The sequence below is a fragment of the Motacilla alba genome, chromosome 2, assembly GCF_015832195.1.
Source record: "Motacilla alba alba isolate MOTALB_02 chromosome 2, Motacilla_alba_V1.0_pri, whole genome shotgun sequence".
Lineage (NCBI taxonomy): Eukaryota > Metazoa > Chordata > Aves > Passeriformes > Motacillidae > Motacilla > Motacilla alba.
Genome location: NC_052017.1, coordinates 55083301 through 55108917, shown reverse-complemented (window position 1 = coordinate 55108917; position 25617 = coordinate 55083301). Strand labels below are relative to the sequence as shown.

General features: G+C 39.5%; 1 protein-coding gene across 2 annotated transcripts in view; it reads right to left on the bottom strand.

Annotated features, from left to right (window-relative positions):
• The window catches only part of PDE1C (phosphodiesterase 1C), a 351275-nt gene that overhangs the window by 139275 nt on the left and 186383 nt on the right, over nucleotides 1-25617 (bottom strand). The window lies entirely within an intron of this gene.

Here is a 25617-nt window from a genome sequence, read left to right as displayed (position 1 = left end):
GTTTCTTTGCAAAAGATAGGATATTTCTTTAATTTTACAGTGCCTGTCCCACCAGTCACTACTTCTTACTTATTTCCCTGACATACATAGTCTCTATCTTAGTTCTTGGATATACTCAGTGTCCCTCAGGTGTTGGGAAGGATGAAAGTTTTACAAGAAAGTGTCACAAATATGTATGCTTAGAAGAAAGATTTTTGAATGTAGAATCTGAAGAAAGAATAGAGATGGAAGCAAGTTTTGATATAGAAGAAAAGAATCGCTGAGCCAGTCTTACTAGATAACCAAGGATGCAAAGGGTATGTTAGAAGGGAGGTTTTATGGCTTAGAGCAAACAAGAAGATGTTTTTACCAAGCAGAAAGATACCACAGGCAAACAAGTCAGCAGATGTTGTACACAGAAAAAAGGTCTCCGAATTTTCCACTGCAAGAAAACTGAAAAACAACTTCTAGGTTAAACTGTAATGTACTAACTTTTAGTGATTGGAGAATAGTAACATGAACATGGTAATTATAGTAGTTATGATAGGCTATAGGTAAAAGTTAAAGTATAGACCAGTTCTGCTGTATTAAGATGCTCAGCAAAGAAAAGTATATAATGGATTGTAATCAAAGCTAAGGGGTCTCCAGGCCTGCCTGCAGATGGAGCTGACAGCTGTAGGCACAGGCATTGTCACCCACGACCCTGGACTGCAGTAACATCTTGGATGTAATAAACTGCATTTTGAAGAGTAGCCTAGAGTCCCGCATCTCTCATTTAGGCTCTTAAATTCAGGGAAATCCCAGAGCAGACCAACTTCTTCCAGCAAACACTGGACATTTTCTCCTTCTGGCCTGCCATTTTCTATACTAAGTAACTCTGTTTCTCCAGCGTAATAGGATTCCACACCCATATAATGTGAGGTACCTTTTTCACTACCTTTTTTTTTGCAAGTCTTCCCCTCTTGTTCCAGTATAATGTCCACAGATTTCAGTGGTTTCCCCAGAAAAAAAAGAGATTCAAAATTATCTGTCCTTTCTTTTTTTCATCTCCCTTCCCACCAACTCTTTAATCTTTCTTCCTCACCACAAAAGCTGATGGTTGACTTCTGCTATCTTCTTCTGCCTTTTCCAGTTGCCCAATCCACTGTTGTCCAGTGACCTTTTTCATCACCAAACTAAGCTCATTGTTTTTCATCTACCATGGATTTTTGTCAAATTATACCAATGCTGGGGAGGGAGTACTGGGGACAAAATTTCCTTTCTGCTTTCTCAGAATGAAATTACTAATTGTAACAAAATGTTTATTGAGGACGCAAACTATAAACAAATCATTATTTTTTTTCATGGGAACAGAAATTTTGCCCACACAGCACCAATTCAAATTGCATTTTAACAGATTGATGACATGTTCTTCTGTTGAAGTTCTCTGAAATTAGTCAATAATTTCTAACTTTGATACTTCAGAGGTTATTGGAATAGCATTATTCCATTGTCTTCTGAAGTTTTAAAGTTCAAGATAATAGTAACTACAGCAAAGAGTTAGGATCTTATAATCCTAACTCTTATAATGCTCTTGTAATATAACTCTTATAATGCTCTTGTACAGAAAAATTATTGTTAAACAGAAATGGGAACTTCTTCCAGAAGGTGGGAACCCAAGCTGGAAGCAATAGGATCAACTTCAGAGGGTAAAGGCCTATATGATACATCAATGGGTAAGATAGACATGATTTCAAAACCACCTCTGACCACACAGATTCCAGCAGATGTAACGATTCGTTTATCTCCAATGACTGAATATGTTGTGGCCATAATGAAGAATATAAAATATTTTCCTTTTCACTGCTAATCACTATTGTATTCCCAGTAAGGTGAGATTAGAGTACACAAAACCACTCTGTCTACTTCATCCCTCCAATGGGGAATTACAAAACATTAGGTTGAAAAAAATATTTTTACAGCAGTGAAGTAGCATCAGTGTATATGACAGTGCTCTTCCAGGTTCTTAACTGCATTCTAAATCAGATACATCAGGGCAAACATAGAATAGAAAAAAAACCCCACTGAGCTGAAATCAGTCATGCACTGGTATAAGCAACCATATTATTTCTCAAATACCTTATCAGATATGAGATTATCTCTCTCAAACATGTCAAGTCCATCTGACAACTACTCTGTCTGGCCCTCCATTAGCTTCTGAAAAATTATTTCCTGAACCTCCTTGCTGTGATGGTTAAGACCATCATTTTTCTAGTCAGATATTATTCTTGGCCAGTAACATCATTCATCAGCCCAAATAGCTCCTCTCCCTCTCCTGCGTTTACTACTCTGATGTACTTATCACATTCACTTGTTGTGGTGTGCATTCAGTTTCATTTGTATTGTTCCCTCCATTTGTATTATCTCTCCCCAGTTTATAATGTTTTCCCCGGTTTGTAATCTCAAGCCTATGTTGATGGTTCAGCCCTGGTTTCCCCCTCTCCCTGAGTTGGTTCCCTCCAGTTCTGGGCAAGCTGCCAAACCCTTGTCTCCACCCCTGTTCCCTCAGCAACAACCCCACTTGTTGCATTTTCCTCTCCTCCCGGGCCCTGTCCATCTCCCGAAACCCCGCCCACTCTTCCAGAAACTTCTCCCTTTCCCTGAGGGTGATTGGACGGGAGCTCCGGGCCCCTCCCAAACATATGTATCATTGGTTCTTTGTCTTGTCAGTTATGTAACATTCCCCACCTCAGTTTTCCCCCATTGGTTAATGTATTGTATCAATGTCTACCTGCCACCCCCTTTATATACCCGTGTTCTTTGTTCCTCCTGCTCTTCCCTCGTGGATCTCCCTGGAGATAATAAAGCCTCTGGACTGCACTACCCGGGTTAAGACCCTCTTTTCTTTTGGCTTCTCCACTTCTTCGCTGCTCCCTACGAGGCTGCTTCAGCCTGTTGAAGGCGCTGCCCCGATGCCCCTGCCGCATCAGGGTAGTGCCCCCCGCTGCTAGCTGCTGCCAGTGCTCACAGCTAGCCGGCGCCGCCTCCTCCCCACTGCTAGGGGAGTAGAGTGCACTCGACGCAGCAGCGCAGCATTCACTCTAAGCTTTTGTCTTAGAGCCTGGATCTATTAGTCCCCAATCAACCTACCTGTTCTTCTCTGTGTTTGTTCAAAATTTCTTGACTATGAATGGTGCGGTAATCTACACGGGGACTCGAGCAATGGCTTCTTCAAATTCTTGCCTTTAAAATAACTTGCTTGATGCTTCCTAGGATGGCAATTGCACTTATACACTACTAATACTGTGTTAATAAACAATAGGCCTGAGACTATATTTTTCTTTTATTGCCACATTAAAAACTTATGAAATACTTTCTTGTTACTAAATATAAACATGTCCAACCTTACACTCCCAATGCTAAATTTCATCCCTGTGTAGTTACTCCATCTCTCAGTCATTAAGGTTTTTTTCTATTTTTTCCTGCGGTCCTCTTCACTGATGGAACTTTCTGAATATTTGTATTTGTTCTTCCTATTCTGTCATCCTACTTTGCTAAATCTTATCAGCCACAAGGTCATGAGGAATTTCTGTAGATATCCCCTGCAACTCACCCTCTTTCACAACCTTTTGTTGCCTTTCCATCAGCAAGTTCTCTATGCCACCTCCTTTTCTAATTTTGATCCTCATTTCCTTCAGGTTAAAAAAACATAGCACTATAATTTCACAAAGCCTAACTGGACCGAAACTTTCATTCCCCATTTTTCTAGAATATATATTATGTAATGAAAAAAGCCATCACATGACTGATCTAGACCACTGCCACATTGACTGGCAAATGCATACTGAATTCCATCTGTTTCTGCCATTTACTTCTGTGACTTCAATTATTCATTCTTTCAAAATTAATTCTAAAAAATATAAATATAAATCACCCAATCAAAAAATTCTGTCCTAACATAGGAGCCTAATTATAAACCTTTCACTGATTTTGGAATTTCAGATTTCTGAAAACAGAGTCAGAATTTTAGTTCTCTTAATATTTTGGTATGGAAAATATCTAATTTCTTGTAAATCAAGTATATTAAGTTCAAACTGAGCAAATTAAATTAATTTTGTTATCTTTCTGGTAGTGTAAATTTCCCACTTCCTACTTTCTTTTCTTACAGCAGTTCTGCTCCTATTTTATTCATACAGATACAGAACAGCTTAGTATTTGTTTTAAATTCCTTAGTAGAGCCTAATTCTGCTAGGCCTTAGGTTGTGCTGCTGCTTAGATGAAAGCTCTAAAATTCCATTTGGATGAACACTAATTCCTTCTTCTTCAGTCACAACTAAACAAAGGAGTTAATTTTGGTACCTAAGAGGGTTGAAGAGCAAAAGTCAATAAAACAAAGTTACTTGTCATCTTTGTATGTAAGATGCAGGCTAAATCTACAGCCTGTAGATGGTATAACATTGTACAAATATCCTTACTCTGACATAATGATAATTTCACATTACATATCAACAGAGCTCACCTCACTGAATAAGGTGCTTTGAATTAACAGAATCAGGTTAAACTTTTGGAATTAAAACTATGATAAGCTAGACCAGGAAAAACAAGTATAACTGAAAAACTTTTCTGTGGCTTTAGCTTTTGCCAAAAGAGTCATACATTTAGAAGAAAAGGGGCATAGACACTGGAGCTGGCACATTGAATGCACAGCACCAGTGCGGAGGCATCAGAGGAGAAGGGCAATGCTCCTACTTCTGCAAAGAGCACTAAAATGGGATTCCTAATGAGCAAACAATGGGTCTTGCAGGTGAGCAAAACTATGGTCACATTTATGTGTTTGTAGCACTGATCAGTGTTAGTGCCAAGAGTGTGGTGACAAGAAAAGCATTAGGATACAGTTATGATTCCATAAAGAGTCTTGAATGTTTAGGTTCAGGTTTATGTAAAACACTTCTAAGTAACATATTTTATTCATTTGATTTTATTTGCATGTTCCCAGTACTGGGGTAAAAACACTGTCAATCCAAACACTTTGAGTATTTAGATGCTCCTCAAGACTTAGCTTTCTTTCTATGCAGTACCAAAAATGTTGTTTTTAATTGCAGCACAGACAAAGGTTCTTCCCTGCTTCATCTGATCAGTCATCATTTCAATACCGCCTCATGCTGTAGATGCAGTTCAAATATGTTTTCACAAGCACCTACTCTGGTAGGAATGACAAGTTAACATACAAAATTATTCCATGTCAAGTAATGACAGAATATCATGTGATTGATATTGGTGCCTGGGACTTCAACGTGACTGTAAAGTGTATTCTAATGCCAGACATTTCACATAACAAGTCCTTTCAAAACTATTAATAACTACAGGTTTTTTTTAATGTTTGTTGCTTAGCAACATATGGTAAAAGGGGCTGAATAAGGTTTTCTGTTACAGACAACAAATTTATTGATGGCTTCACTGACATTGCTCTAGAAATGCAGAAAGAAAACAAAGATATTTTAGAAATCACCCCATTAATTATATTAATTTATACTTTCACAAAATAATATTGTAGATTTAACAGCACAACCAACTGCCAGGATACTTTTCCGAAAAGTATGCTTTTCTTTTATGTTTTTTATTTCTAAAAAAATAGAATAACATTCCAAAAGAAAATGCATGCTCCTTTTAGGGAAGTGTGTATACCTTGAAGAACTCTCAATATTCAGACAGGGCTGACAGAATCCTCCTCAATAACAACAGCTTAAACATGAAAACTGTGGGGCAAGAACCCCAAGGAACTACACACACCAAGAACCAGAAGACATCATTCCAGAGGCTGTAATAGGCTGACAGAGTTATGCCTGACTTGAGCACAATGTATGGAGAAATTATGAACAAAACATCCCTACTAGTCTAGAACTATACAGATGTTTAGCATGCAGCCAAGCCAGAAACAATGGTATCATCAACATGCACTCTTAGGTAACTGCCCATAGGCTCAGGACTATTTTAAGTTACGAACTTTCTATTTCAGAGTTGATTCCTGTCATGTTGATAATAAACAGCAAGCATGAAGTTGTGGACATGCCCTGCTGTGTTGCTGTGGAGGAGAGGTGTCTGGATTTTCTTCTTCATGTTGGGTCCTGCAAGCACAAAGACACTGACTCTCTTCAGCTGCACAAATAGAGATCCTACCCTATTAGACAAACACAAGGCTAAACCATCTATCTGATCAAAATAATGGTTTTTAGACTGTTATTACTTTTTGTTACTTTTTGGTGAGTACTTTATATGCAGAAACATTTCAACAAATACGGAGAATTTAACAAAATGAGGAAACTCCCATCTTCAGCAATGATCCTAATGAAATTCTGCAATCACAAAAGGTCACAGTATCACTTTTTTTTAGGTAGCAGATTGAGCCTGGCTGGATTCCAGGCACCCAGCTAAGTCACTCTCTCACTCCCCTCTGAAGCTGGACAGAGATAAAATATAACAAAAGCTTCATGAGTTAAGGACCAGGAGACATCAGTCACCAAATACTGCCATGGGAATAATAGGCTCAAATTAGACATATTAATTAGATTTACTATTAACAAAATCAGAGCATGATAATGAGAAGTAAAATAAAGCCTTAAAAACACCTTCCCCCACCCCCTCCCTCCTTCCTAGCTTTACCTCTTTTCCCAGCAGTGCAAGGAAACAAGGAATGGCAGTTATGGTCACTTCAACCCCTGTGGTTTCACCTGCTGCTCAGGGAGAGGAATAGTTCCCCTGCTTCACTGTGGAGTTCCACCCATAGGAGACAGTTCTCCAAGAACTTCTGCAATGTGAGTCCATCTCACAGGTAATAGTTGTCCCCACACTGCTGTAGTGTGGGTCACTCTTCCACAGAGTTCAAGTCCTTCAAGGACAGGCTCCTCAAGTGGGAGAACTCCATGGGCCCCCCATGGGGTCACAGCCTCCTCTCAGGTATTCAACTGCTCTGGCGTGTGTTTCCTCCACACCAGGTCTGCATCTCTGTGGTTCTCCATGGGTTGCAGATGTACAGCCACTTCACCATGGCCTTCACCATGGGGTGCAGAGGAATCTCAGCTCCAATGCCTGATCACCTCCTCCCCTTCCTTCTCCACGGACAGTGGTGTCTGCATAGTTGTTCCTCTCACATATTCTCACCCTCCTCTTCTCTGGCCACAATTACAACTGCTCAACTACTTTTCTTTTTCTTTCTTCTTAAATATGTTATCACAGAACCATTACCACCATTTCTAACTGGCCCAGCCTTGACCAGCAGCCCATCCATCTTTGGAGCCTCTGGGGACTGGCTCTGCTGGACATGAAGGAAGCTTGCAGCAGCTTCTCAAACAAGCCACCCGTGTAGCCCCTCGCTACCAAAACCCAGGCCATACAAACCCAATACAATATCCCTACATTAAGTTGTTCTGGACAGAAATCACAGGCAGAAAATACATCTGTACTTGAGACTAGACAGCTATTTTAAAGTTTGATGGGTGCTAAATACAGAAAAGGGGAAAGGAGCACTGCTGAGCTCAGAAAAACAGTAATTCAACACTGATAAAGAAGTGAAACCCAAAAAAAGCCCAGTCTTGGGAAGCTGAAGAAGTACAGACCTTGCCAGCCATTTCCCTAAAGGAAGTATACTTTGTGATATAAATGCCCAAAGTTCTTGGAAAAATGGATAATTGTCAATAATTGGGAGTGTTGATCTGCTTGAGAGTAAGATGTCTCTACAGGCCTCGACAGGCTGGATCCATCTACTGACGACAATTGTAGGAGATTCAACAAGGTGAAATGCCAGGTACCTGCATCTGGGTCACAACAACCTCATTAAATGCTACAGGCTTGGGGATCAGTAGCTGGAAAGATGCCTGACAGAAAAAGCACATGGGGGGGCTTGTTGAAAGATGTCTGAACTTGAACCAGCAGCATGCCCACATGGCCAAGAAGGTCAGTGGCATCCTGGCCTTTATCAGGAATAGTGCAGCCAGTAGGATGTGGGAAGTGATCGTCCCCCTGCATTTGAAACTGCTGAGGATGTACCTTAAGTGCTGTGTTCACTTTTGGACCCCTCACTACAAGACATTGAGGTGCTCAAGCATACCCAGAGAAATGCAACAAAATTGGGTGAAGAGACCAGAGCACAACTCTTAAAAGAGTGGCTAATTTGACTGGGGTTATTTAGACTGGAGAAATGGAGCCTTTGGTGGGACCTTATCACTTCCTACAGCTGCCTGAAAGGAGGCTGTAACCATATGGGGGTCAGACTCTTCTCACAAGCAGCAAGTGACAGGATGAGATGAAATGATCTCAAGTTCAGCCAGGGGAGGTTTTTATTGTATATTGTATATTAGGGAAATCTTCTTCACTGAAATTGTGGTCAGGCATCAGAACAAGCTGCCCAGGAAAGTGACAGAATGATCACCCCAGAAGTGTTCAAAAAACACATGGCACTTGTGTATATGTTTTTAGTGGTGAACTTGGCAATGCTGGATTAATAGTTGATCTTGTTCTTAGGGGTCTTCTTCAACCTAAACTATTTTGCAATCTGAAAAAGGACCAGTAAATACTTAAGTTAACCCTGAATGCTGCATGCAGACCTTCTCCTCTTCCTTATGTTTTGCTTTTTTTCTTGTGTTGTTCTCTCTGTTGTTTATCTCTAGCCTTTTTCTTCCCTTCACTGAACTTAAAAACAGAGGGAAAAAAAGACCAGTAGCTTACCAGTTCTGTTAGTCTGCAAACTATTGCTCAAGACACTAACCTTTATGTTGTAAAAAAATCTGAAAATTTAAATCTAGTCAAAGTATATGAACTCCTAGAAACCAGAGAGCTCCTGGTGAAACAAATTAATTGTGAACAGCAAGTTAGTACTGTCATTTCTTGGGGGCAGTTTAGCAGCAAAACCACACTCCTAAATAAAGAAACTGAGAAGAGTCTGAGGAGCCAAATGTGGTTTTGTGGATTTACACATTCCTCTAAAGGGCACGGGAGGACCTACAGGGCATGGCAAGCCTTTAGCAGGCACCTTGAACTGGTCCCCATTCCATCAAATGCATAATTAATGTCTCTCTCAGCTGTCTTACATTGTTCACCTTCCTGAAGTACATCTCTTCCTTTTTACAGCATATTTAAGGAAACAGACTTCAACAGAATTGCCATGAATCTACTTCTAATCTTTCCTGAAGAAGAGATTCCATTAATACTTCATTAGACATACAATAGTGTAATATTACAAATTATAATCACAAAGGGAGTAGCAGAGCTGAGATAACTTTCTTGTCTCCATAAGGAGGCAACAGGTTTTTTGTGTCAGGAATTCAGTATACCCTGCCAGAAATACAGGCACTAGTTTTTTTTTTCTTTTATATTTAAACCAGACCTTTACCAAATTAAACATATTGAGGTTAACCCATCTTCTCTTCCACTCCTAGCCTTCAGATGTCTTTTACTTGAAAATTTAAGGGAAATACTTGAAGAGGTACAACCATTTTATTTCTTCCCTCACTCTCTCCACACATCCACCAGAACATATAAATATTTGAGAATTTTCCAGCATCAAGTATGTGCCATTTTTGCTATCTAAATTTAGAAGTGGTAGGTAAAACAAATATGAAATTATATCTACCATCTTTCTGGTTTTGGTAAGACCACATATTTATGAGAAGGTTGTACTTATATCAGATAGGGAAGGGTAGAATAAGTCACTAACCGTACTTACCACGGAACTGGGGCAGTACTTTCATCAGAATGACAGCAAGATGTGTAGTCACATGAAACAGCCCCCATGAAGGTTTCATGGGTAGGCTGAATGCCCTCAAAAGTCAGACAAATATGTTAAAAAGACATGACCTGCACCTGGCCATTTTTTAAATAACCTCATCATGATTTTCAGGCCCTTGCAGTGTGCACAGCTATATCCAACCTGCTTTGGGCATCCTGTGAGCAGCCCCACCGTTCAAGATCAGAGCTTTGAATGGAAAAAGAACAGCTATGGAAAAAGGACCTGAAATGTTCCAAACTCATTTTCAAGGCTCCCAACTGTCCTTATGTTTGGCATCACCTACATCTTGCTGTGACCTTCCTCTTCAATAGAGGATTTAGGTTGTTCACCCTTCCCATGCAAAAAGAGATAGGTATTCCCAGGGTACATGTTTCCAAGAACTGACTAGAAAAAACTATAATGAGCAACAGAAGTAAAAGTGTAACAGGAAATTAAGATGTTCTTCAGGAACACGGAAATGAATGGGGCTTTACACAACAATAATGATACAACTGCTCTTTTTTACACATCAGCTTTCCATTATTAAATATTAAAGTAGAGGCAAACAGCTCAGAGAAAAGCAAAAATCAACATGACCTGACAGGAACAAGGAGCCCATGCCTTCTCTTGCTGCAACCCAACAGAGTCCAACCCAGACAGTCCAACAACAGAGCTGTGGTAACTGTATGTCATGAGGGCTGAGGGTAGATTCACAAAAGCTACCTTTGGCATAATGAGCATAATTATTCACAATCAAGAGGGAAGCAGAAGGTTTCTCCTGCAAACAAACAGGAGCAAGGAGGAGAAACTTAATGTAGCTCTTGGTGGACAACAAGCTATCAAGGAACTGGCAGTGTGCCCTTGCGGCCAAGAAAGCCAAGGCATCCTGAGATACATTAGAAAGGGCATTGCCAGCAGGTTGAGGGAGTTGATCCTGCCCCTCAACTCAGCCCTGGTAAGGCCACATCTGAAGTGCTGTGTCCAGTTCTGGGCTCCTCAGAACAAGAGATATAAGGATCCTGAAGTGGGTCCAGTGGCAGGCAACAAAGATGACTAAGGGACTGGAGCATCTCTCTTAAAACAATAGGGTGAAAGAGCTGGGCCTGTTCAGAGTTGAGAAGAGATGACTGAGAGGGGACATCATTAAAATATATAAGCATCTGAAGGGAGGGTGTCAAGAGAATGGAACTGATGCCTTAAGTTTTAGCTTTCATATTTTTCAGATTCTCTACTGCCTTAGTGTGTAACTCTGAACTTCATATGAAGCGTTACTAAGTTCTCTTCACAGCTTAGACAAAACAATCCTTTTCCAGCCTAAGAATCAAGGACACCGTAGCATTTTCAGGCCCAAAAAGTGTAAACAATGGTGAATTGGAGAGAGCAAACCAGGAGGATGGGACTTCATAACCTGAAGATGTAATTGGACAATTGATCCCAATATGTTAATGGACCAAAACTTATAAAAGTGTGAAAACTAGTGACCAGTTGTCCATATTGTGTCCATCTTGGGTCCATCTTGGGTAGAGCCACAGCCAGGCTCTTGTACTGCCCAAGGTGTATCCTTTGAAAGCCTTTTAATAAATACCTGCTTTATTTGTTTAACTCTGTCTAGCTTCTGTTCTAAGTCAGCCTCCCAAGGCATCAGAACAAAGCTCTTATTGGTGATGCCAAGTAATAGGAGAAAAGGCAACAGGCAGAAAGTAATGCACAGGACGTTCCCCTTGAATATGAGGAGTGCTGGTGACCATGCACTGGAATAGATTGCCCAGAGACATTGTTGAGTCTTCCTCATTGGAAATACTCAAGAACTGTCTGGATGCAATTCTGTCCAATGTGCTCCAGGATAACCATGCTTAAGCAGGGAGGTTGGACCAAATGACCTCCTGTTGCTCTTTCCAGCCTTACCGATTCTGTGATTCTGCAGCTCTTCAAAGTGTGAAAAATGCATATTATATGATTGTCTCTTTGCAAACATTAAAATGAATACTATATATGTTATGTTGGAAAGTTATGTTGTATTAATCTCTTTTAAGCAGTGCTGTATTAATCTCTTTTAAATAGTGTGGTAAATATAGTTTTTAGCCTATAGCATAGTATTAAAATAGAAACTATGTGATGTAAGATACTTTTTGCAACTAGCTCAAGGAAAGGATAAGATAATCAAGAAATTTTTGCATAGAGATAACAGCAACAAGACACCAAGATTCCAAGAGAAGAATGATTGCCTCCTTATGGGGACAACACAGACTTCGAAGGTCCAAGGTGATTGATTTACAAGATGAGGGGGAGAAGCCGAAATTAAGCAGAAATACTTCTAGTTTGAAAGTAATGTTTGAATCATGTATGAGATATATGAATATGCAATAGGCTATTGCTTTTAAGGGTTAATCCTTTGTTAATCCAAAGCATGCTTTTGTGGCAGAATACAAAAGCACCCGGATGTCCGTAATTCTTTGCTTTTATTGGCTTTTATTGTTCTAACTTTGACTATCCAAATTCATGTTGTCCTAGTTTTTATTACTATTTTCATTGCTATTGAACTTCTAAAATTTTAACACAAGTGAATGGAGTTTTTCACAAAAGCATCCTCTATAGCAACTCCTGTCTCTCCTCCTGCTGATTTTATTGGAGACCTGGAAGGCTTGACTTTCCTTCATAGTCTACCAAACACTTAGGTTTCAGACTTTTATTTCATCTCAGGCTAAATTTTGCCGCAACATTGACGCGAATCGCAGAGGAACCCATTAGGAACATGGAGGAAAGCAAAGATCATAACATGTTCAGTGACTTTTTCTGCCAGAAATCCCTTTAAGCAGAAAGCTCCACAAACATGAGCCTGAGTGTAGAACATTCCCTCAGGCAAGACTTAAGATCCACTGACAGAGATTGTATTTCAGAGATTGCATCCCATACTACTGTTTCCATTTTCCTCTTTCTGCACCTCAGAGTCATTCTGCAACAACTTCCACAAATTGGAATCTAATACTGACAGGAGTATTAAAGGAGGATCCCTTAGATCCTCTCCCTTCCCCATAAAGCCAGGTGATATTCAAAGGGAGATGAAGAAAAAAGCAACTCAGAAGGAGAAAAATATGTGAATATTGCTCAAAAAAATACCAGCGTTTCTCAGGAAAGTTTTTCTAGTTCCTGTGCATCAAACCCCAACTCCCTCTGTATGTGTTTTCATGCTACAGCAGATGTACCTGAACTACCTTTAAATTTGGGAAATAGGCAAGTCCATCTGCAATGATATACTTCTCCCAAAATAGGCTCTAAATTCACTCAAGAGGAAGGAGAAATCAGTCCGTTCTGAATGCAGCACAGGCATGGCTAAACCCAAGACACCAAGACCGTGGTGTTGGTGATAATGCTATTCAGGATCATTATCAGTGATTTGGATTATTAGATGCAACCATCCTTTCTGAATTTGTGGATGATATCACTTTTGGGGGAGTAGGAGATACAGCCATGAGTTTGGAATGCATGGTTTATGAATGTCCTTTTCTATCAAAATTTTTTCTGTGAGTCTGGTATGTGGTATTTTCTGAGTCTCCTGTCGGAGGAGGAAATGAATGAATCTGACTCCATGTACTTAGAAGGCTAATTTATTATTTTATGATCTATATTATATTAAAGACTGCTATACTAAACTATGCTAAAGAATAGAGAAGGGATACAGATAGAAACCTAAAAGATAATAATGAAAAACTCGTGACTCCTTCCAGAGTCCTGACACAGCCTGACTGTGATTCGTCATAAAGTCAAAACAATTCACATGTTGGAAAAACAATCTCAAACCACATTACAAAACAGCAAAACACAGGAGAAACGAATCAGATAATTATTGTTTTCCTTTTTCTCTGAGGCTTCTCAGCTTCCCAGGAGAGAAATCCTGGCGAAGGGATTTTTCCAGAAAATATGATGGTGACATCTGGGACACGTAGACCAACACAGTGAGAGGAGCTTCCACTACTAGTTGTGGCAGGTACCATCAGCATAGCTGCTATTTCTTGTCAAAATGAAAGTTGGCTGGACAAGCTACACCTAGTCTCTGACTCTTGATTGCTATGTTGCAATTCCATTTCACATAAGCAAGCTACCTGCATGATCTGAACATGTGGAAAACACTAGTTCTGTGCCTAAAACATTAGTTCTGTGTCTAACACTAGTTCTGTGCCTAATGACACTGGGATAATTGGCAGGCTTATGTCACCATAAAGGCTGACACCAGCAGCATCAGAGTGCTATTTGGTACCTCCCAGAAGTGGGTGTTGGCAAAAAGAAGAAGTGATTGCTTTCAGAATACCATGTGTCTAAATAACAAGCCTTAGGACTCTTCTGAGCATTAAATGTTCACAGCTGCACAACATTTATTCATATTATTCTTTAATCTTTCACAGCCTCTATGAATATTTTGGTATGGACAGTTAAAAAGAAGTCAGCAACAGTGAAGGTGGAGAAACAGATCTGTAATCATAACACTATTTATGTGAGAAAGGAGGATTAATAAAATGTAACAAATTTAACTCAGCAAAAGTATTTTTGATCTTTTGATGTTATAAGCTGAACTGAATAGTCCAAGAGCATATTTGCTGCTCAGAAAATAGTAAGGAATAAATCTGAGAAACATTAACTGTAACAAAATATGCTAGGAGATGAGTGTAAAAACATCTAGCCTGAAAAAAGCATGGAAGAATACATCATAATGTTGACAAAATGTAATATAAATATCCCATCAAAGGAAATGCAAGTTAATTTTCAGGATATGGTGTAATGTGCAATTTACAAATAATTTGTTTGAAAAAATCTGCCTCTTTTGCTATATCACATTCCAAAAGTTGTGAAAAGAGGGAAAAGCATGGATTAAATCCCACTACAATACACATTTAAATGTGTAATGCAGAGTGTATGCTAAGATTATTCAGAAGCTTTTCAATATCCTTTTTTCCTTAAACATAATATAGACAAATGAGTTTATAACAGCATATATTGCTTTGCATGATGATTCAGAATACAGAAGGACTAAGCACATGTTCAGAACTATTATCTTTTTTCCCAGAGGGCATAATTTTCACAGTTCCAGAAAGCACTATCTATTAAGCTCTTTGCTTATCAGTATCGCTAACTCACTGCATGGCTAATGAACATGCATTCTTGTCTGAAAGTAAAACTGAGAAAGACAGACAATCAAATTAAGGAAGGAAAATTGTGTACCTAAGGTGAAATGAGCCTACCACTACCCTGAACCTAGGTAGGCCTTTTTCCCTCTTGGGTCTCTAGGGCAGAATCCACACTAGAAAGCATCTAATATATTTGCAGTGTTACTGTTTATTATAAGCACAGCTGTTGTTATTTCCCCAACTGTAACTACTTCTATTATCTGTGGTAAAGTCACCCGAACAACAGCCAGCTACCACATGTGCCTTGTACAATACTGGAGACAGGGGGTGAAGACACAGACACAACAACCTTTTAGGTAAATAGCTGGCAACAAAAAGACCGTCACAATTGCACAGCTTTTCACCAACCTGTTCAGCAGGTCTGCTCTTCAACAAACATGACTGACAACCAGCTAGCTTTCCAAGATGCGTTTATACCCGTGTCTTAGAAGAATTAGCTGTGGTCAGGTGAAATGGGAAGATTCTGGGCACAAAAGACTAATGCCAAGGAGAGAATGGTGGGCTGTGGTGCTAACCTTCCCAATGACATCTGCTCAGCTCAACACTCCTGCTCTGTGCCCTCTCTGCAATGCCATGTGTTGGGGGTTAGGTTTGTTTCCTTTTGTTCCTTTTTACTTATAGAATTTTTCCCCGTAAATTGCTAGGAAACACTAACAACAGGGTACTAAAGAAAAGCAAAAGAAGTGGCCAAGCTCAGGGAAGGCGGCCATCTGGTTGCACTTCTCTTATCTGGGAGTTTTCCTCCAAAGGGCAGAGACCAAGAGAATTGGTCTGACAAAAGATGGGGCTAGAGCAGCTGCTGGCTCTCTCTCTCAGCTTCGGAGGAGGAGAGTCAGAGCTGCTGCTTGGGGAAGGAAATTCGCTGCTGCCCCCTGCTTCTTCTGCCATGGGTGAGCCTCTGCTTGTGAGAGCAGCCACTGAACTGGGACCTTATTAACATTTTCCCCACCAAAAAAAGGGACCAATCACCATCTGCTTGGGTGCCCGGGATCCTGAGTTCATCTCTCCCTGCCCTGTTGGGAGCTGAGCCACTGCTGCCCCACCCCTGACACTTCTTCAGCACTGCTCCAAGTTTTTTGCTGCTCTGTAGGCCCATACGGCCTGCCTGCTGAAACATACCAGCTTGCTGCTTGTTAGGGCACTAAGAGTCTTGTTAGGGCACTAAGATCAATTGCCCCAGGGATTTGCAAAGCAAAGCCTCTCTTCGACACCTTCCTGTCTTGGGCAAGCTGCCATTACCACGTGCTCCCTGAGCTCACACCACAGTGCCCCCTGCAGCCACGGGGGACTCATCACACCTGCCCTGCCCACTGGGAGCCACCAGCACCCCTGCTGGCTGTGACAGTAACTGCACCAAAGGAGAAAGAGCCTGCAGCTGAGAAAGCTATTGCTGGGTTTGTGGTTCTGTTTGTTGTTAATACCGTAATTGTTCTTATTTGATTTATTATGCATACCAGTAAAGAATTGTTATTCCTATTCTCATATCTTTACCTGAAAGTCCCTAATTTCAAAATTATAATAATTTGGAGGGAAGGGGTTTATGTTTTCCATTCCAAGGGAGGCTTGCGCCTTCCTTAGCAGACACCTGACTTTCAAACCAAAACACCATATTTATTAATACTTTACACTATCCACCTATTGGCCTGTGCATAGCCAATGTGAAAAATGCATATTATATTATTGGCTCTTCGCAAATATTAAAAGGAATACTATATGTGTTATGTTGGAAAGTTATGTTGTATTAATTTGTAGTACTGTATTAATCCTTTTTAAGTAGTGTGGTAAATATAGTTTTAGGCTATAACATAATATTAAAATAGAAACTATGCCATGTAAAATACTAACTAGTTCAAGGAATGGATAAGACAATCAAGAAATTCTTTGCATGGAGATAACAGCAACAAGACACCAAGAGTCCAAAGAGAAGAATTATAACCTCCTTATTAGGAAGAATCAGACTTCAAGGAACCAAACACAGATTTACAAGATAAAGGGGGAAGTCGACAATTAGAAGAAAACACCCTTTTTCTGAAAATAATATTTGCATCATGTATGAGATATATGAATATGCAACAGACTATTGCTTTTAAGGGTTAATCCTTTGTTAGCAAGGTGTGCTTTTGCTTGGCAGAACACACCCAGACATCTGTAATTCTTTGCTTTTGTTGTCCTTCATTGTCCTAACTCTGATTGTCCAAATTCTTATTGCTCTAATTTTCTATTACTGTTTTTATAACTATGTTATTACTATTAAACTTTTAAAATTTTAAAACAATGATTGTCGTTTTTCACAGCCAATAATTTTGACATCCATGACTGAAGACATTTTCTTGCAGAAGAAACCACAGAGAAATTTTTGGAACTGATACTTTTATTTGTAGATATTATTCTATGGCTCTCATGAGATTTTTTTGGTCATTGAACTTAAGTGATTACATGTTTTATGAAGGAAATATAAAGGCAAGACTTCTGTCAGCCAGCATGCTTGACTTTTACCTTAGCTGAAAACATATACTGATACTACTGATGATTATTGCACAAGCATCTTTTTTGTATCCATTAAATGAATCAGAAACATCTCCCCATGACTCATTATTTGCCAGCTGAAATGGATGACTAGAATAAAAGCATAACAGTAAAAAAAGAAATGATTGGCACATGGTAGAAAAGAGCTAAGCAGCTACACAGGCAACTATTAATTCAAAAGTTTACCACCATAGCCTGTGTAAATCAGTTAAACTGCAACCACTTGATTAGATTAATAGTAATTTTTCAATGTACTTTATTTAAACTAGTAGATGGGAATCATAATTTATTGGGTGAAAAAAAGGCAGCACTCAGGCCTGGATCCTCACTTGGTTCACAAGTTAGCGATGTGGCCAGGAGAGCTCATCATGTGAGTTGCCAGAACAAACTAGTTCAGCCACTAAACAAAAACTCCTCTGAGAGAGACAACTCCCTCCACTATTTCAAGTCTCCTGGTGGTATGCTATTCCTGATAGCATCTGATTCCCTTTTCCTAGCAATCACGGGCAGTTTTATCTGCAATGTTTTTCACTCTCAAAACTGAAAGTCTAAAACCTGTTTCCATCAAAAAGCTGGAGTAAGGTAGTGCCTAATGCATGATTAGTATAATGCAAAACATCTGCAACTGAATTCTCAGCCAGTGTAAAACAGCTAAAGTCCACTGAAGTTTACTGAGATATATTGTTGGATTATAAAAGCAAAGGATCTGGAACAATACATTAATTTATTTTGACTGACTAATCACTCTCAGATCTGTCAGCAACCTTCAACTATTTTAATTAACATTTTTTTAAGTGTGAATGGGTGAGGAAGCTGTGTAAATTATGGGTTGTCAGTTGGTTTCTACCAACTTAAATCTCATTCAGTTCACACGGAACACTTGTTTTGATGTTTTCTAACACCCCTTCATAAACCTTAGACAATAACAATTCATTTTTTCATTCCTGATTCTTCTTCTTCAAGATATGATCTGTGCTGTATATTGTATGTCAGGACTAAACATCTAAAATCATAACTGCATAGGAATGCCAAGTGACATACCCTTTTTCTCTAGCTGTTGCCCAGGTAAACCATATCTGCCAAATGGACATAAGAAAAATTATTTAGTATTTAGCTTCTAGCCACTCTGCAATCAAGATCCAGCTGATGTGAAAATGCACCATGGTTACATATATAAACCATGAATTGTGTATTCATATTCAGTTCTGCATACTGTTGTTATGCAAGTGAACAGTTCACTAACCCTTTAGGACAAAAATTAAGAGAATCCAGGTGTACCTCCATGCTCACTTGTCACAGTCCTAGCAATGCATATTCAGGTTAAGTGCAGTTTAACTACTAAATGCAGAACAGATTCCCCAATTTAAATGCCACCACTAATATTGGGTATAAGGACAAGTTTTAAGTTCCTCTGTGTTTAGGGTATGCTGAGTAGTCCTAGTAGGGAAAGGTTTTGACCTTTCTTTTTCTACTAGGGAAGGAGAAACTAAGAGATGCATTTCTAAACACATTACTGAATAAAAGAAAAACCTACACACCAGCTTGCAAATGAGCGCAAATTTCCTTCACTAATTAAAGTAGCAAAATCAGCACTGCTAACAGCACCAGATTAATTGTAGCAATGATCTGTGTAACAGTCTGCAGCAACAAGGAAGATCACAGCCAATGGCTGTTACTATGGCACTCCTTCTGGAGACAGCTCTTATAAATCCATGATAACCATTTGTAGCTGTTCTTATCTATACTTTCCTTTCTGTTCACCTCCAAACCTGCTGGCCAGGGTGTGTGGGAGATGGAAATTTGAATTTGTCAGCTACCTGTATCAAACCCAAAAATGAGATGTATATTTTATACCTGGTCTCTTCACTCCAGTAAGCTTGCAGTGGGACAAGCAGACACTGAGCTCACAATACATCCTTAAGGAATTGCTCTACATATGCTACCAAAGCTGATGAAGGGTAGAAACTCTGTCCTTTTTCCAGAGATTATGTAATTCTCTGTACAGGTGCAGAGAAGACCAAGAACACCAGCCAGACAGCTTGAGAGACACAGGAGAGGTAAAGAGGCATTGGTGAAGAAAGCTGATCCTCTAGCACACCTCTAAGACAGTCATATCAACAAGCAAGTCAGAGACCCTACCATAGAAATGTGACATTCAAGGCAGCAGAGGCCTCCCCTTTGTCCCATTCTGACACACAGACTTTTTTAAAACTGTAGTCAGGGACCTTCATGCTAACTCTGCCTAAAGCCCTTTCCATCCAAAATCACCCTTTTGTCACCAGTATTCAAATGAGACCAACTGTCTGGTAGGTTTTCTACTTTTAAGGTCTCCAACAACCATGAGTGTCTTTTATAACACCAGCCACTGCTTTTTAGCATTAGAACTATAAATTATATTTTGCTTTAGCTTTTAAGATTTTTTTGCTCCCCCTCAAGTAGGCACTAAAACCTTTGTCTTTCTCAGAGACTCGTCTCATAGCTCCACCACTGTAAGTTCTGGGGCTTTCAGACAAACCAAATAAATTCTTTTGCAAGTTCCAGCAGATGTGTGAATTTATAATCAATAATGGTATAAATTCTACTTATCAGTCTGTCTATGAATATTTACCTCCAAAGAGTTATGCATATACTCTTCAGGAATGATTTCACATAACCCGTGTCTCTGAACAAATCATAAACTCTTCATTGGCAGCTATTAATAAGAAGTGCTCAGAGCTGCAGCTATACATTACACTATCAGTCTTTGGGATTTACTAATATCAGAAAGGAGAAATTTGCCTTCATATGTGTGTGTGTGTGTATATATATATATATACACACATATATATATGTTATGAAACACTATTCATAGAAAAGTTACGGAAATATTTCTGTGGCTGAAGACATGCTTTTTTTGTGGTGGATGTGATAGGCAATATTTGAAGGAGTGAATGAATGGTGATGCTACTACCAATCTGTTTCAGTACCTTTGTGTTGGTCTTGGTTTTGCTAATGATCACAACAGTCCCTGCTCCAAAAGTCAGGAGCAGAATGTAGAGAAATAAAACAGACTATGTGGGTCTAGTGAGAAGGAGAAAGTCAGACTAGAAGAGCTACAAATTCTTATATGCTGCCAGACCGATGCATACCATTGGAAATACCATCAGAATTACACCAGAATGTCCCTTGCATGGAACTCCAGGACTCAGCTTTCAAAGTTGCAATGTGAATTCACACAGAGTGGACAGTATGAGCCTTTCAGATCATAAAAATATGTACTTCTCTGTTTTTATGGTGGTTCCTATAAATTATACAAAATTGGTCTGACAGAACGTGCTTAATAATTAGACTAGCTGACTACCACTACCAACCAGGACTTGTCCATTATTGAGTCTCTTATCTCATAATAATATGAATGAGACAAAGGCATGTGTCTCTTCCATACAGCAGTATTCCTGACTTCATGACGACACTGTACTATCAGTTTCCCATAAAACAAATACTGGGTGTACAGTGGTTTTGGTTCACCGAATTGAGATTTCCTGACCAGTACACCAGTCTGTATGGTGGGTTCAGTGCTGGGTAATCACTAGTGCACTCACTAGAATATGCTTACTTATTCCCTGTTGTGATATAGAATTAGGAGAAAGGCAAAGCAAGCTCAAAACTTTAAAAGGGTATAAAGAAATATTTATTAACAGTAACTAAAAGAAAGAGTAATAAGAATCAGAACAAAACCTTCAGGACACTTCTCCCCCTACAACCTTTTCTTTCACACTGACAATGTAAAGAAACAAAACCTAAAATTTCCATCAGTTTACCACCTCTGGAATAGTCTTTCTTCGGTTCATTTAGGGAGAGAAGTCCTTCTTGTTAATGCTGTGGACACTTCTCCACAAGAAGACAGTTGTCTCGTGGCTTTCAATTTCCACAAATAGCAGCCACCCGGGGAAATCTGCAACCCTGAAATCCCTCACATTTTCCTCAAGCTTTTCCTGTTACCACATTTCTCCTCATGGAGAAAAGCAAGGCACAGCTTTTCCCAGGAATATAGCTGGGACTCATGTTCTCTGAACATCAGAGAAAGAGAAAGACAGTTGCTGTGCCTGTGTTGTGCCAAAGTAGAATGGAATGTGGAGAATGTTTACCCAAATGAGGATGTTTTCTTCCCTTGGCCAGTCAAGGCCAAGAGTGAGTCTGTGTCGAGATTGTCTGCTGGCAATCTCAGGGCAGTCAGCGAGAGTCATGGATGAATGCAGTGTAGCTTGTGAGTGCATGGCAGATTCAATTGTAGACTTATAGAATAAAGTACTTCATCAGCCTTCTGAGGATGGAGTCAGATGCCTCGTCATTTTTTCTCTCCCCTCATTGACGGGGTCACCTTGTTTTGCAGTATTTTCCCACAGCAGTGTTTATGGGCCTTGTCAACTTATGGGGTACTGTTTTAAAGATGAGCTGTTCAAAGGCAAAGATTCTCTTTATCTATCTCTGACATCATCCATCTTCTTCCTGGGGGCACAGGATCTTCATCACTCTTCTCTCCTTCTCTGTTCAAACTTCTCATAAGATCACAGCTACTTTAACATCTGCTTACTTTAGCATGGAGACCTTTGCTCAATATCTACAATTTGAATGCTTTCATCACCCCATACTTTCACGCATTATATGGAAGAAAGAGTCCTTCTCCATATTTTTACAAGAGGAGCCTAAAACTAAAGGCATCTCCTCATGCCTCCCATCTGAGATTTGACTTCTTCACTAACCTTGGTGTCTTCATGTTGCTCCTCTACACTGCCTACATTTTGTTCCTTTCTCTCACTTGTGAGAAGATTAAAGCACTGAAACAGTTAATATCTCGCCCGGAGCCTGCAGATGGTCACCTGACCCCACCCGAGCTCAGTAGCTTGGCAGGAACTGTGGATGGAGGCGGTGATAGCGTCTCCTCTCCCCTGCCCGATGGTTGTGGGCGAATCTCAACGGTGATAACATCTTGGCCGAGCCAGCTCCAGCAGGGGCTGCTCTTGAGGCCAGCAGACCTGGCTGGGCCCCGGGCTAGAGGAAGGGGCAGGGCTTAACAAGTAGCCAGATGTTAGAAATCGTAGCCACAGCCCGGTCTGGCATCGGCTCTGCGGCCTTTCATCCCCTGCCCGGCAGCCAATGTTGGGGGGGGCGGTAGGCGCCCCTGGAAAAGGGGCCTGGACTCATGGCAAGGGCCGCCCAGCCCGACTCCTGTTACATCTTTGCTGGCCGGAAGGGAAAAGAGGTAGTTCCCGGGTTTCTGTCGTCTTTAGCATGTGTTTTTCACAGAGGCACGTACAGCTTTCCAGTGGCTGGAAGCTTTGCATCACTGCTGTGAATGCCTCCCATGCAAAACCACCACAGGGGGTCAGTCACATGGGGTTTATGGTGTTCTTTAAAGCTTCTAGGTGAAAGGTACTACCATCAATGTTTTTCAGCCGTAGCACCTTAATACACACTGCACACATCAGTATGCACTCTATTGGTAAAAGCACTAAAAGCTAATAATTAAAGGAAGTTCATTTATATGCATAAATATTTCGTTTACAAGCATTAGGGTTCTGTTAATACTATCTTTAAGGTCTTGCCATGAATCAAGAACAGCTTTTAGGATAGAGGAGGGAAACCCAGATGATGTGGCTCTTAGCTCTATACCTTATTCAGCTGATTCTACATCTACACACACACTCAAAATTATGTATTTTATCTATCTGTGAAGAAGATTTGAAAATAAACTATTTATTTTACGATGCATGTTACAACTATGCTTTTTGTGTACATGGCCCTTAAAGAGAGTGAGTAGAGACAAGCAGATATTTTGTACTAATATCAAAAATTAAGAAGCTCATTTAACTTCATTTCATGTGAGCTGCATTTTAGAATCTCAAAGTTTGGTATTTTCAAGAATGAGCTTTGGCAAGCCTGCGTTCTTTTTGTCCTGTGAATCTGATACTGGCAAAGATTTATAGCAAGGATAAGAAAATACTATGCAAAGCAAAGGCAATTATTTTTAGCCTCTCAGAGTTTTGTTTTTTTTCATTAAAGAATTCTGCACTTTAAGAAAAAATGAAATGTCAATACCTTTCTAGCACTGTCTGTTTAATTTTTAACTGTAATTGCCATTCATTTCAGAATTAGTTGCTTCCTAACTATGTCTGCAGCAAGTTTCAATGCAAGTACATTAGGCAGTTGACCTTTTGATAATGCAATGAATTGATGGCACTGCAACTTTATCTTAGCTGGATTGGTTATCAAGTAAGACTTGTAGAATTCTTTATCTTCACACGCGGTAGAGGGGATTTCCAGAAATTGTTTTCTGCATAAGACTTCTTAAAGTTTGTTCATTTGTGGGTTTTTTTTAGCACTGCTTAGGACAAGTATGTTCAACATTTATGGCATACGGGTTTTTAAAAGCCTGGATTTTTAATAATGCTGTAAAAGGAAAGAGGATGAAAGCTGGAAAGCTGGTTTTGTGGGAAGAGTCTGCATTGTAAAATCATCAGGAAATGAACAGTACTCATTGGTAGACATTGTCACAGTTTTGGCACTGCACATCCCTGATTTGGGACCCCAGGCACTGTTAAGCTGAAAACAAATAGCAACTCTGGTAATACTGAAAACTGATTCCATCCTGGAATATCTTGGCTATCAACTCAGAAGAACATTTGACTTAAGTTTTTTCTTTTGAGGTTTTATGCTTGTTTGGTTTGAATGGTTTGTTTCTTAATTTCCATAGCAAACTGATATTTTTTGTTAAAATAAATTTAGCCCAAAATCCATTTTTAAATTGAAAAATAGATAAACTCACAAAACTTATCTAGCCCTACCCTTATCCTTTTATTAATAACTAAGGATGCTAAATGTAGAAGACTGAAATCTCAAGAGAAGTTGTAGGATTAAAAGAAATATTTATTAATGACCTTTAACATAATTTAGAAGCAATTCCTAAATTGTGCACACTCCACATTAGATATATAAAACTATGGATATGATGTCATCAATAGCTTTGATCTGTCCCTGAACTTTTGTATAGCAGCTATAGGCAATAGCTTAAACCTTGTACATTGATGGGAAGAGAATAATTTTTAAATGCAAACTGTGCCTTTTTGTCACTCTGTTTCAAATAAAATTCTTCATGAAGAGTAAACAAAGCTTTTTTTTTAAAGTAAAGCAGTTGACCTCTGCAGTATAGAAGGTCTATTTCCAATGTAAATTGTTGTTTCCATGCTCAGTTGCTACTTCAGAAAACATCTAAAAAGATGAATAATCATATGCAATATAGCAGCACTAAGAGATTCCCGATAAATATGAAAAAAAAATGTCATCTGGATCTGTGTCATAGTAGTTCACAGGGATTCTAATTACCAAAGCAGTATTGGCTCTTTCTAAGCATCACCTTTTATCTCCTAAGCATATAAGAACTATTTTGTTGCATAAGATGTAAAATTTCCCTTTGCAACTCATTATAAACTATACTTATTGGTATAAAAATGTCCTCACTCACAGTTTGTTTTTGCATTGCACCAGAATTGACTTTCTATAGTTGTCAAAAATAAAAACAAACACTTCTGTCCTAATATAGGTCAATGCCTGAATCTATCCAAAATCTCTCTTCAAAGGTAGTCAGTGTTAGATATCCACACATATAGAACTCTCATAATGGATATTCATGTCATAAACCATTCTTATTATGCCTACAGATTTCATCTACAGTTAAACTGTGGTGGGTAACAGCTGGCCTGGAGGCCTCACAGTCACAGATAACCCTAATTAGAACTCAACCAGTCTAGACAGTTAGGGAAAAGATGTAAACATCCCTAACAGAAAAGCATTGGAAAGTTGGGAGATTTATATTCAAACAATGCCAGCCAATCCCTGGCAAGCATGGACACGGGCAGCTATTGGCCAGTGAGCTGAGTGGTAACCAAATTCAGCCAATCGGGACCAACCGCTCAGGTTTTTGAAAACCACATAAAAAGGAACTGCACTCAATAAAAATTTGCTGTTGCTGCGTGAACTAGGGAGCGTTGTGTCATGTCCATCTCAACTGAGACTTTATGCTGCAAAACTCTGAAGAACATTAAGGTATAGTGTGTCTCCAAATTTCACTTCACTGAGCATTAACATGAAACTGCAACATATGTATACAGGACAGACTCACTGAGTAGCCTGAAAACTGTATACATGCAGCCACTT